This window comes from Molossus molossus, unplaced genomic scaffold (genome assembly GCF_014108415.1).
Source record: "Molossus molossus isolate mMolMol1 unplaced genomic scaffold, mMolMol1.p scaffold_m16_p_1, whole genome shotgun sequence".
Lineage (NCBI taxonomy): Eukaryota > Metazoa > Chordata > Mammalia > Chiroptera > Molossidae > Molossus > Molossus molossus.
In genome coordinates this window covers 218999096-219013270 of record NW_023425344.1, presented here as the reverse complement: position 1 = coordinate 219013270, position 14175 = coordinate 218999096, and the positions used below count along the sequence as shown (strand labels likewise).

Genomic DNA, 14175 nt, shown 5'->3' with positions numbered 1-14175 from the left:
TGGGTCAGGCAGGCTGTGACCACCGTGCTTAAGGGCAGGGGCACTCAGCCAGACTGCCCGGGTTTGAATCCTGGCTCTGCCAGTTACTGGCTGACAGACTGTGGCAAGTCACTGAACCCTCTGAGCCCCCGTTTCCTCACCTACAAAGTGAGGATAATGAGAGTGGCTGCCTCACAGGGTTGTTTTGAGGATCTGATGTGATGATGTTTGCAAAGTCTATTGCCTGGCACAAGGTAACCTCTCAATAAATATTTGATGATAACTGCTTAATAGCTGGAGAAATTCACTCTCTATTATCCAGGTGAGAAAGCTGGAACGCAGAAAGGAGAAAGCAGTCTCTCCAGCTGTGCCAGTGAGGAACGTTTAAGTTACCTGCCTGACTGTAAACTCCTTGAAGAAAGGACCCTCTCGTGCTGAGCACATTCATAGTATCCATTCGGAAACTATTTGGTTGATTAAATTGATGTTCATAATGGCATCATCTTATTTAAGTTAGCAGTGGACAAAAAGGGTGGGACAAAAAGCAGCAAAATGTAGAGGCCCTATAATCCCTTTGGTAATATGTTTCTTCCCTACAGAAAGGTGAACTTTAGCCTTGTGGTTAGTGCATAGACAAGCCCTAAGGCAAGGAGCCCAGTGAGTGTGTGTCAGATAAACTACCCTGTGCCTGAAGGAATGAGGAGGACAGGGCTCTGTGGGTCAAGCTCAGCCAGGTGAAGTGTGTGAGTAGGTGTTCTCCTCCAGGTCACAAGGAGGCTCCTGGCAATAGCCTCAGAATCCTTTTGGGGAGCTGATCCCCACCAAGAGTAAGTACAGCTTTCTTATTTTGCCCTCCAAGGTCTGGGGTGCATTTTAAATAATTTCAGGTGATATACATTTGAGGCAGTCAATATTATCCTTGTAACTTTTATGCCCTTTGCATTTTTTAGTACAGTATTTATAAAAGATACTTTGAGCCCTGGCTGGATTTCTCAGTGGTTAGAGCATTGACCCACAGACTGAAGGATCTCAGGTTTGATTCCTGGTCAAGGGCATGTACCTGAGTTGCATGTTTGATCCCTGTTGTGCAGGAGGCAACCAATCAATATGTCTCTCACATTGATGTTTCTCTCTCTCTGTGTCCCTCCCTCCCTTCTGCTCTATCTAAAAAAATTTGAAAATAAATTATGTACACACACATACATACATACATACATACTTGGAGACCTTTACAGGGCGAATTTAAACAATTGCCGTTAAAAAAATCTCCACTCTGCTGGTTCGCATTTCCATATGCAGGAAACTCAAATAAACATGTTAGCCTTGTGGGATAGTCTCAGTGGCCAGAAAGGCAAGAAATAGCCCATTCTCTTGCAAAGATCTGAAGGTAGAAATGGGCCATCAGTAGTGTGTCTGTCTGTCTGTCTGTCTCTCTCTCTCTCTCTCTCATAGAAGGAAGAACTTTTCTTCTGGGTGGGTATACCATGGAGCAGAGGATGAACCAAACTCTCAGAAGACCCGAGTTCAACGTTGGCTTTGCCACCCAAATGTTGGGCAGGGAACTTGATCTCTAAGTCTGAGTTTGTTTAACTGAAACTGAGATCAATAGTACCTCCCCAACCTGTCTCACAGGGTCATTAGATTTAAAAAACAAAAACGAAACAAAAAAAAAAACGGCATGAGAAAATCTTCTGATAAAACATTGTTATATGGACAATGAAATCATCACTCCCTGTCGTCAGCACCCAACTCAATGCCATCTTTTCCGTGAAGGCTTCTCTGGTTTCTCCAGCTCTCAATGTTCTCTCTTGCTTCTGAAATCCATGGTACTTTTTAAATACCTCTCCTACTCTTACACAATTCTGTCTTGTTGTGTCATACTGATATCTATGTCTTAGGCAACCTGAGGGCAGAATCCCTGCAAACCATATTTATATATACATTATAGTACCTTTGTTGAGAAAACCCTCTCATTATTTTAAAATAAGTTGTAATAATTATTCTACATCATTACTATCAAAGTAGTTTATAACAGTGGGCCTGTCACATAGTAGGCACTCAAGAAATATATGCTTTTAGTCTTATTTTTAGTTTTAATATTGTTTCAGGTATGTAAAATATTTTTGTTTGTTTGTTTGTTTGTTTTATCTTCACCCGAGGACATTTTTGCATTTATCTTCTGATAGAACAGGAGGAAGAGAGAGAGAAAAACATCGATGTGAGAGAGACACATGAACTGGCTGCTGCTCACACAACCCCAAACGGGGCGGGGACAAACTGCAGCCGAGGTACGTGCCCTTAGTGGGAACCAAACCCGGGACTCTCCAATCCGTAGGCTGACACTCTTCACCGCTGAGCCAAACCAGCCAGAACTTGTTTCAGATGTTCTGAGGTATACATTACATACAATAAAATTTACTCTTCAGTATACATTTCTGTATGTTTTGACAAATGCATAGAGTATAACCACCACCATAATCGTCCCCAAAATATTCTCATGCACCTCTGTGGTCAGCCCCTTTCTCCAACCCTAGCCCCTGCAACCAGTGATTTGTTTTCTGTTCTTATAGTTTTGCCTTTTCCAGAATGTCACATAAATTGAAGCATATAGTATGTAGCCTTTTGAGTTTAGCTTCTTTCACTTAGCATCGTACATTTGTGATTCATTCATGTTGTATGTGTATCAATTCTTTCTTTATCATTATTTCCTAGCCACAGTTAATGTATCCCTTCATCAGTAAATGAACATTTAGGTTGTTTCCAATTTTGCTATAAACTGCTATAAACATTTGCACAGAGATTTTTGTGTGAACCTAAGTTTTTATTTCTCCAAGGTAAAAATACCTAGGAGTAGGATTGCTGGGTCATATAGTAAATATGTGTTTAATTTTATGAGAAACTGTGTTCCAAAGTGGCTATACAATTTTGCATTTCAACCAGCAATGTTTGAGAGTTCTAGTTACTCTGTATCCTGACCAGAACTTGTTATTGTCCATTTTCTTAAGCCATTCAGATAGGTATGTAGTGGTATCTTATTGTGGTTTTCATTTGCATTCCTCTAATGACAAATGAAATTAAGCATCTTTTAATGTGCTTATTTGCCATCCATATATTTTTTATTGAATTTTGACATATAACATATTAGTTTCAGGTGTACAACATGATTCAATATTTGTGTATATTGCACAGTGATCACCACAATAAGTCTACTTAACATCTGTTACCATACATAGTTACAGTTTTTTTTTTTCTTGTGATAAGAACTTTTTTAAGATTTATTCTCTTGTGCCCTGGCCAGTGTGGCTCAGTTGGTTGGAGGCATCCTGTACACCAAAGGTTGTGGGTTCAATCCCCAGGCAGGGCTAGTACGAGAGGCAAACAATCAATGTTTCTCTCTCGCTCCCTTCCTCCCTCCTTCTCTCCCCCTCCCCTTTGATCCCCTATACCCTATCCTCCTCTCTCTCTAAAATCAATTTTTAAAGAACCATATCCTTGAGTGAGAATAAAAAAAAAAAAGATTTACTCTCTTAGCAACTTTCAAATATGCAATATAGTATAAACTATAGGCACCATGCTGTACAGTATATCCCCATGACTTATTTTATAACTGGAAGTTTGTACCTTTTGTCTCCCTTCACCCATTTGCCCCTCCTCCTTCTGCCTCTGGCGATCACCAGTCTGTACGCTGTATCTATGAACTTGTTTTTTGTTTTGTTATATTTTGTTTTAGATTCCACATGTAAGTGAGGTTGTATAGTATTGGTCTTTCTGTGACGTATTTCACTTATTCTAATGCCCTCAAGGTCCATCCATATTGGCACATATGGCAAGATTTCATTCTTTTTTATGGTTGAATAATATTTTATTATATATCTCTCTATATATTTATCTCACATTTTCTTTATTCATTCAAATATTGTTGGACACTTAGGTTTTTATATCTTGGCTTTTGTAAATAAGGCTGCACTTAGTTTTTTTATTTTTATTTTATTTTTTTGATATTTTGTTCAGATAGAGTGGGAGGGAGGGAGGGAGGGAGGGAGGGGGAGAGAGAGAGAGAGAGAGAGATAGAGACATCGACGTGAAAGGGACACATTGAGTGGTTGCCACCCACACAACCCAATCAGGGCCGGGGACAAACTGCAACGGAGGTACATGCCCTTAGCAGGAACTGAACCTGGGTCTCTCTGGACCGCAGGCTGATGTTAAGGAATTTGCCATCTATGTTTTCTTCTAGGAGTTTTATGGTTCCAGGTTTACATTCAAGTCTTTAACCCATTTCGAATTAATTTTTGTGTATGGTATAAGATAGTGGTCCTGTTTTATTCTTTTGCATATAGCTGTCCAAGACCATTTATTGAAGAAACTGTCCTTCCCCCATTATATATTCTTGGCTCCTTTGTTGTAAATTAGTTGACATATATGCTTCGATTTCTTTCTGGGATCTCTGTTCTGTTCATTGATCCATGTGTCTGTTTTTATGCCAATGGCATACTGTTTTGATTACTATATCTTTGTAGTATAGTTTGAAATTAGGAAGTATGATGCCTCCAGTTTTGTTCTTTTTTCTTGAGATTTCTTTGGCTGTGCAGGGTCTTTTGTGGTTCCACATAAATTTTAGAATTGTTCTATTTCTGTGAAAAAAGCCATCGGAATGTTGATAGTCATTACATTGAATCTGGAGATTGCTTTGGGTAGTATGGACATTTTAAACAATGTTAATTCTTTCATTCCATGAGCATGGAATATGTTTCTATTTATTTGTGTTATCTTCAATTATTTTCATCAATTGAGTCTTACAGTTTTCAATGTATAGTGTTTCAACCTCCTTAGTTAAATTTGTTCCTATTTTTTTTCTTTTTGATGCAATTGTAAATGGGATCGTTGTCTTAATTTCTCTTCTGATATTTTGTTGTTAGTATATAGAAATGCAACAGATTTCTGTATATTGATTTTTGTATCTTATAACTCACATATATTTTTTAAAATAAAACATCTCTATAAATCTTTTGCTCATTTTAGTCCGATGGTGTGACTCAGTGGTTGAACATCGACCCATGCACCAAGACGTCGCCAGTTTGATTCCTGGTCAGGATACATGCCTAGGTTGTGGGCCCAATCTCCACTGAGGGGCATGAGGGAGGCGGCCAGTCGATGTTCTCTCTCATTGATATTTCTATCTCTCTCTCCCTCTTCCTTTCTCTCTCTCTAAAAATCAATAAAGAAAAAAAATTTTTTTAATTATTTTGCTCATTTTAAATTGAGGTTTTGTTTTCTGATCAGTGAGTTTTGAGAGTTCTTTATGTATTCAGGATACAAGTCCTTTATCAGGTATATGTTTTGCAAATATTTTCTTCCAGTCTGCATAATTGTATTCTCTTAACAATGTCTTTTTTTTTTTTTGTCCTCACCCGAGGACATTTTTCCATTTTTTGTTCAGGTAGAGTGGGAGGGAGAGAGAGGAATAGAGACAGAGAGAGAAACATCGATGTGAAAGGAACACATCGAGTGGCTGCCACCCGCACAACCGACCAGGGCCGGGGACAAACTGCAACCGAGGTATGTGCCCTTAGCGGGAACCAAACCCGGGTCTCTCAGGACCACAGGCCGACGCTCTAACCGCTGAACCAAACCGGCCAGGGCTTAACAATGTCTTTTGAAGAGTAGACATTTTTACTTTTGGTGGTCAAATTAATCAAATTTTTCTTTTATGCTGCCTGATCCTGTATGGATCATACTTTTGGTATACTATCTAAAATATTTTGCTTAACATCACTAAGATTTTTCTCCTGTTTTATTTTTTCTGGAAGTTTTATAGTTTTAGTTTTTACATTTAGGTCTATAATTTATTTTGAGTTAACTCTGTATATGGTGTGAAGTATGGGCCAAGGTTCATTTTCTTTTTTACATTATGTCCACGTCAGAACCATTTATTGAAAAGGCTATTCTTCATTAAATTATTTTTAATCCTTTGTTGAAAATCATTTGTGTGTGTGTATGTCTATTTGTGTATGTGTGTGTATATCAGTCTATTTCTGGACTTTATTCCTTTGATCTATATGTCTATTCTTTTGCCATATTATGCTATCTTGTGACTGTAGCTTTATGGTAAGTCTTGAAGTCTTCCAGTTTTGTTCTTCTTTTCAAAATAGTTTTTCTTTTTTATTTGTTTTGCCATACAAATTTTAGAGTCAACTTGTGGGTTTATATTTTAAAATCTTGTGGGAATTTTTATTGGCATTGCATTGAATTTGTAGATCAGTTTGAGGAAAATTGACATCTTAATAATATTGAATTTTCCAGCTCTCTACTTATTTAATTTCTTTTATCAGTGTTTTGTAGTTTTCAACCTATAGATCCTGCACATATTTTATTCTATTTATACATAAGTATTTCATGGGTATTTGGGGGTAATGTTGTTCAAACAAATTTTGTTGAATTAATGAGTAAATAAAGCCAACCTACTTGTGAATGCTTGTCTTGATTCTGTAGTCAAACTTTACAAAATGCTAGAACAGGAGTTGGCAAACTCATCAAAGGCCTTGGGGAAGGCTGGGCCAGCAGCAAGGCTAAGAGGTCTAAGTATAACTCAGAAGACAGGAAATATGGGTTTCATTCTGACATCCTTGTCACCATGTTCTTTAACCTTGGACAGCTCCTTCTTCCTGCCCAGGGTCAGCTTCCTAGCACAAGTTGTACATTTTTCAAGGACTCTCTAGGCACAGCTGTCTTTCCCTCTAGGAGCAATAGATAGTTGCCTCCCTTCATGATTTGAATGTGCTGAGCAGCCTGTCTGACCAACCTTTTCTCACCCATTGGCCTGGTTTGGCTCCTAAACTACCACTTTTATATCCTTCCTTTGAGTATGGTATTATATTTCCATAAAGCCTTATGTGTTCCCTGGGAGGGATACTCTGGCCCCTTGGAAAGGTAGATACTCACATTTGTTCTACCCAATTATTATGTACTAATTGAGCACCTACCTTATGCAAGGACCTCCAAGGTGAAAATGGTGTCCTTCCCTTTAAGGAGCTTACAGTGATAAGGAATTAGGTTATCAAAGTCAATTTTATTTAAAGAAGGGATTGCAGGGTAGGTCTGAAGGAGTGTCTCTTAGATCATTCAACTCAGTGGAGGAACCTGGCGCCAAGAGACACTGGGAGAGCTTGGATGCTTGATGCAGGGGTGACAGGGAGAGTCACAGAAGAGGCAGTAGGGTAACAACAATAGACTCCACTCACTGTACATTTTTCTTTTTGCTATGAGAGTGTGCATATTAAGCAGACCCACAAACCTGAAGCTAAGAGGTACTATATGTTATTTATAAATAACAATACCTTAGCTCTGTCTGGTGCTATATAGATTATACATCATTTTTATATAACTTTATTTAATCTCTACAACAGCTTGATGTGGTAAGTAGTGGGTATATTAATTAGGGTACCCTAGCTGCTCTACTAAAAAACTATAAAATAAAAATGTATTTCTTGCTCACATCATAGATGAGTAAATGGATTAATTGAGGGAGAGGCTATGTGCCCCCACAGTTGTCCAGGAAATCCGGCTCCTCCCATCTTGGCCCCATAATCTAGATTCTAGGAATTTAGGGGAAGGAGTAAGAGAATTATGGGGAATATTTTTATTTGAATGAAGGGGTACACATCACTTCTGCTCATTCAACCACACAGCCATTCATTCCTAAACTGCAAGGGCGACTGGAAGACACCTCCAGGCTGTGTGTAGGAGGAGTGAATTTGGACATTGGTAGACCCCAGCAGTCTCTGCTACAGAAGCATAGAGTGTTTCCCTCATTTTCATCTGGGGAAACGGAGGTACAGAGAGGTTAAGTGACTTATAACAGCTACTAAGTACAGGAGTTAGGATTTCAACCAGGTCTTCTGTTTTGATAGAATAGGAATAGTAATTGCAGTAATAACAACAATAATAATATCTATCAGTTTGTGAGTGTGGGTGTATATTACATGGGACAATATACATAAAGGTCTTAGTAAATTTTAGACTGTTACACAGTCCTATAAGAGCCAAATATGTTTCCTGGGGGTTGTGGGCAGCAGAGTGACTGCATGAGCCAGCAGCCGGTGCGTCTCCATTAGCAGAGCCCAGGGAAAGGGGCTGAACAGACTCTAGTGTCCAAGAGGTGCTCTCTGCAGGCCTGGGAGACTGTGCATAGCAGAAACGGACTCTTCCAGGCCTTGGCTACAAGACTGGAGCTGCCTCTTGTCTGTATGTCAAGTTGCCTCTTGACATACGGCAACTCCCATATGTCTCCAGGACGGCCCCACTGCGCCAGGCCTGTGCTCTGGCCAGGCATGGGAGAACCCTCTAGCCAACACCTGTTCCCTCAGGAGTCCTTGTGTGCCTGAGCAACTTTTAAAACATTAACTTTGCCCTGGCCGGTTTGGCTCAATGGTTAGAGCATCGGCCTGTGGTCCCGAGAGACCCGGGTTCGGTTCCCGCCGGGGGCGCATGCCTCGGTTGCAGTTTGTCACCGGCCCTGGTTGGTTGTGCGGGTGGCAGCCACTTGATGTGAAAAGGACACATCGATGTTTCTCTCTCTGTCTCTTTTCTTCTCTCTCCCTCCTACTCTACCTGAACAAAAAATGGAAAAATGTCCTCAGGTGAGGATAAAAAGATTAACTTTAATCTAATTATTTTTAAAGCTCTAACATTAATGAAAAACTCAGTTGGCAATCATAATTTATATATCATGTATCGGTCGACTTTTAAAATAGCTCTTTTCATTTGTGTGGCAGAGCTCTATGGATAAAAACCATTCTATGACTGACATTTCCGTGACACAAGAAATACAGCATAAGAAGACTTCTCAGCCAGGTGGGGTAGGGCTGCCCTGTCTGGAAGAGTTCTGGGTGAGAAGCTGCTGCTTTCATCCATGTGGCGTGTGGATTGAGGCATGGATTGAGTCAGAGATGGTCTGAGTGGTTTCAGGATGTGTTGACATTTCTAAAGCTTGGACTCTGTGGCCACCATTCCTTCTGCACTACAGTCTAGCTAAAGGAAAAGAAATGGCAGGAACGTGTGGTTGAAGCAGCAGGGGCAACAGTGGCGACATCAAGGCACCAGTGCCCAGCCTGACTCCACAGCTGCGTGCCACGTTCCGAGCCCCTGGTCCCTGACCTCCAGATCAGCGTCCACGTGCTGTGTCCTCTGTAGGAGCCACGGCTATCCTTTTAAGGAGCAGCGCTCTGCATTTCTCAGCTCTCATCCATTTGTTTGACATTTTTAGCCTCTTTTCATGTACAAGGCATTATGCTGGGTAATTAGGACAAAAAGAATGAATAAGGATGTCCCTGGCTTCAAGTAGCTTACAGTCAATTGGAGAAGATGGAGAAATAGATTATTATTCTGCAATGTGGTTAAAAGCTTTGATGAAAATGAGCGCTGAGTATGGTGGAAACCTAAAAGAAGCACCCCCACCGCCCAGAGGATGATGGTGGAGATCGGGGGTGGGGCAGTTCTTGAAAAAGTGAAGGCTAAGTTCTGAAGGACAGGAAATTATTCTGAAAAAGAGGGAGGGTTTTCTGGGCTCAGGGGTCAGCATGTGCAAAGAGCATGACCGGAGAGAGCCAGGGATCTGAGTGGAGTTTTTTGTGGCAGGGAGGAAGGGTTGCATGGAAAAGTGTTCAGGTAGGGGGTAGATCATGAAAAGCTTTGACTCTGATTGATTAAGGTTTTAAACTTTCTTCTGAGATAGAGAAGAACTATTGAAGTATGGAAGTGACATCATCGTTGTATTCTAAGGTGATCTCTCTGGCAACAGTATAGAGCAAGGGTTGGGATGGTAGGCAAAGGAGCAAACAGGATACAAAGAAATCAACAGCAAATCACTAGACTTGAAATGATGGTGTCGAGAAATTAGGAAGCAGTGGAGATAGAGGATAGAGATTTGAGAGACAAAGAGGGAGACAAGTTGATGAGATACTGGGAGAGAAAGTAAGGGGTAAGAATGACCCCAGGTTTGGGTTTGGGCCATTGGGATATTGGTGGACAGGGAACATGGCAGGAAGGACTGGGACAGGGATGGTGACCAATTCAATCGGGGGTCATACTAAGTAGGAGGGGCCTGTGGCTCTTCCAGGTGGATGTTCAGAAAGCAGTGGAATGTGATAGATGGGAGTTGAGGAGATAGCTTTGGAAGCCACCATCATGAGATGATATTCAAGCCATGGGAGTGAAGCAAGTAGCCTGAGGAGAGTGTGTAGACAGGAAGAAGTAGAGCGGGCCCAGGGAAGAACATCACCATTCAAGGACAGGGAGAGGGAAAGTGTCCACAGGGCACAGGGGAAGGGCCAGAGAGCTAAGAGAGAATAAGGAGCATGTCCTGGAAGACAAAGGAAGTGATTTCAGGAAATTTTGGAATGGCCAACAGCTTAATTCTTCTGAGAAGTCAGTGAGACGGGAAAAGTGTCTGTTGTTTTAAGCAACAAGGAAGGGCAGTGTCATTAGTACCCTTTGGAGAGAATAGTTCCATGAAGTGATGGGGAAGCCAGATTTCAGTAGATTGAGAAGTTAGATATGGGATGAGGAAGCTCTTGTGAATGTACGTAAACGTGCTGTGTCTATTTTTACCTTAGCAGCCCAGGCAGGCCATCAACCTCTCAGTTCGTCGTCATTTTCTAGGCAAGGCTCCTCTCCTGGTTGGTTGGTTGGTTGGTTGGTTGGTTGGTTGGTTGGTTCGTTTGTTCGTTCTTTTCTTTTCCATTTTCCTTTCTATTCCCCTCTCTCCACCTACAGGCAACCATTTTTATGTTTTTAGGAGTTTTACTTTTGTTTGTATATGTTCTTATATATTGTTTTACATGCATATATTTTTTAATTATGTCAATGGTGTGTTATGGATTTCTTTCTGTTTCTTATTTTATCCAGTACTATGTTTTTTAAGATCCTCCAGTGCTGCCTTGTACATTCTCCACATTCTACTGTCCATCCCCCAGTGATGGACACAGGTTATTTTCTCCACCTTTCCACCACCACAGTCACTGCTGCACTGAACATCCTTGCATAAGCCTCCTTTTAGACCCGAGTGAGCATGTCTTTGCTCTCCATGCCTGGGAATGGAGTTACAGATAGGTAACCTGCCTGAGAGCTGGCAGACTGCCCTCCAGAATGGCGAGGCCAGTCCACACCCCCACTCTGGTCGTCACCATCTGCATCTTACATTATCCAGATGATGTTTGCCTTAATTTAATCTGAATTTCTTGGGTAACTAATGACCTTGAGTATCTTCCTTTTCTGTAAACAGCTTGTTCATATCCTTGGTAATTTTGTCAAGGACTTTGACCCTGAAAGGGAAGAGAGAAAGGATGGCAACGAGGAGTTTTACTTAAGATAGGAAAGACCTGAGCATGTGAAAATGAAGACGAAGGGAGAAAAGCTAAAGACTCACCGTCCTCCCAGGATTGGAAGGATGGACAGAGGGAAGGATGGTGGGGATCTGGCCTCACCCAGCAACAGCACTGAAATTGAGGGTAGGGACTGGGCCTGAAGGGAGTGAGTACACAGATCATCACCAGCTTTCCCCAAGCCTTGACTGCCGCCTTCACTGGGACATCGAGACGGTGGAGGACCCATGAGGCTGGATAGGAGGAGAAAGACAATGTTACTCAGGTTCTAGGAAAACGTTATGTATCGTGGTTCTAAATGTTTGAAAATTACATTTGTTTTAAATTGCAAGAAAAGAGGAGAGGTGCCTACATGTCAGCATATGGGATGTGACACGAGTAAGGTTGGAGAGGCACATGACGCAATGGTGGGGATGGGGGACAGGGGACCCTCCTGGCTGGAGCAGAGCTAGCATGAGAGAGAGTATGAGCTCAGCACCAGATGGCGCAGGGCTTTGGATCAGACTGTGTGCGACATTGTTGCTGAAAGCTTATGGAGAAGGGCTGTGCAAGATGGATTGAAGAGGTTGAGTATGAACAGAGATGGACCGTCACACAAGTCCAGGTGGGAAATGGTAAGAGCCTGAAGTGAAGTGGAAGCTTTAGAACATAAAGAAATGATGAATGGAAGATACTTTGCAGAGGTGTAATGACTGGCCTTGGGGATGAATACATTTTAAATAAGCACTCACTACATGTAAGTGAATGACTGAATGGGCGGTGCATGGGTCAGGGTATATAGTGGGCCAGAGGGGTTTAAAGAGAATCCAGAGTTTGAGCTTAGGTCTCTAGGAGGAGGAGAAAATTCATTAAGAACCTGTCTGTCCCAAGTACAGTGCTAGGCCCTGGATACAAAGTGAATAAGACAGACATGGCTGCTGCCTGCAAGGAACCTGAAGTCTAGGCAGGGAGAGGCCCAGCATTCCACCTGTGGGTGACCTTTCCAGCAGATGGACATCACCGGCAGTGCCTGGACCATGCTGTCGGTGAGCAAACTGGCAGATATAGGAGTCACTACAATCATGATGAGTGTGATGTAGGGGTCAAGCAGGGCGCCAGACTGAGGGTGACGAAGGACTTCAGGTGCTCGGGAAGACTTCCACAAGGGAGTGATACCTAAGAGGAGACCTGAGGAATGAGAAGGAGCCAGATGTGCAGAGGTGCTCCAGGAAGCGTCCCGGGCTGAGGGCACAGCGTGCAGAAGAGCCTGAGCTGGGGGAGGAACGGCAGGTTGGAAGAACTGAAAGGAGGCTTGCAGGTGGCTTGTGGCATGTGTAGGGAGATGAGCTTGGAGAGGGAGGCAGAAGCCAGACCACGCTGGGTAGCAGGGCCATGGGAAGGGGTTGACTTTTACTCTACGATCCAGTGTACTTAGGGCATATGGCTGTTGTTTGTTTGTTTGTTTTCTTTATTGATATTTTTTAGAGAGTGGAAGGAAGGGGGGGAGAGAGAGAGAGAAACATCGAGGAAAGAGAACATTGACTGGCCGCCTCCTGCATGCCCCCACTGAGGATTGGGCCCACAACCTGGGCGTGTCTCCTGACCGGGAATCAAACTGGCGACCTCTTGGTGCATGGGTCGACGCTCAACCACTGAGCCATACCGGCCAGGCCATATGACTTTTTTATAAAACTGATAAAATTTAAATTTAGCAAAAGAACATTTTTATTGTACAAAGTTTCGAATATATATCAAAAGTAGAGAGAATAGTATTATGAACCTCCCTATGTGTGGATCACCCCAAGTCAACACTTATTAGGGGTTCCCCACTTGCTTCATCTGCTGAAGCATATTTAAGCAAATCCCAGGTGACATCATGCCCCACCCCCTACATTCTTCAGCATCTCTAAAAAATATGTTCATTTTCTTACATAACGCAATGCCATTATCACATCTAACATAATTGATTATAATTCCTGGTCATCAATCCAGTATTGAGTCTATAATTCAGATTTACCTGATTGTCTCAAAAATGTGTTTTGATAGTTATTTGAGTCAAAATCCAAAGAGGGTACACAAAGCATTCAGCTGTTACATCTCCTAAGTGTCTTTTCATCTACAGCAGTCCCTTCTCTTTGCCGCTTGTGTGTGTGTGTGTGTGTGTGTGTGTGTGTGTGTGTGTTAATGTCATTGCCTTGTCAAAAAAAATGGAGTCAGTTGTCTGCAGAATGTCCCACATTCTCGGTTTATTTGCTTCCTGGTGTTGTCATTTAACTTGTCTCTTGAGCTCCTATAATTCCTGTAAATGTAAAGTTAGCTCTAAAGTCTTGATCAGATTGAGGTTCAACTTTTTTGACAAGAATGTAATTGGTCATGATATGTCCTTTGTTTATACTGCATTAGATCAGGAGACAGTATCTAGCTGTTCTGTTCTTAGTAATGTTTTTTTTTTTTTCTTTCTTTCTTTTTTATTAATTTTTTTTTTTTAATGAATTTTTATTTTTTTGTTACAGATATTTTACCTTTTTAACCCATTGGCACCCCCCCCCACCCCAACCACCCTCCACCCTGTCCCCGGCTTAGTTGTCCATGTCCATTGGTCATGCATACATGCATATAAGTTCTGTGGTTTATCTCTTCCCACCCCCCCACCCCCCATCCCCTCTTCTGAGGGATGTCAGTCTGTGCCCTACTTCCATGTGTCTGGGTCTACTGTATTCCTCAGACTGTTATGTTCATTATATTCCGTATATAAGTGAGATCATGTGGTATTTGTCTTTTTCTGCTTGGCTTCTTTCACTTAGGATAATACTTTCCAGGTCCCTCCATGTCGTCT

General features: G+C 41.9%; 1 protein-coding gene across 2 annotated transcripts in view; it reads left to right on the top strand.

Annotated features, from left to right (window-relative positions):
- SPTB (spectrin beta, erythrocytic) overlaps positions 1-14175 on the top strand; it is a 124225-nt gene that overhangs the window by 34438 nt on the left and 75612 nt on the right. Inside the window, exon 3 of one of the 2 annotated variants that reach the window (XM_036255795.1) lies at positions 8754-8867. The exons of the other annotated variant lie outside the window; for it this stretch is intronic. The gene's annotated coding sequence lies outside the window, so the exon portion shown is untranslated. The remainder of the gene's footprint in view (positions 1-8753; positions 8868-14175) is intronic. 2 annotated transcript variants of the gene reach the window in all.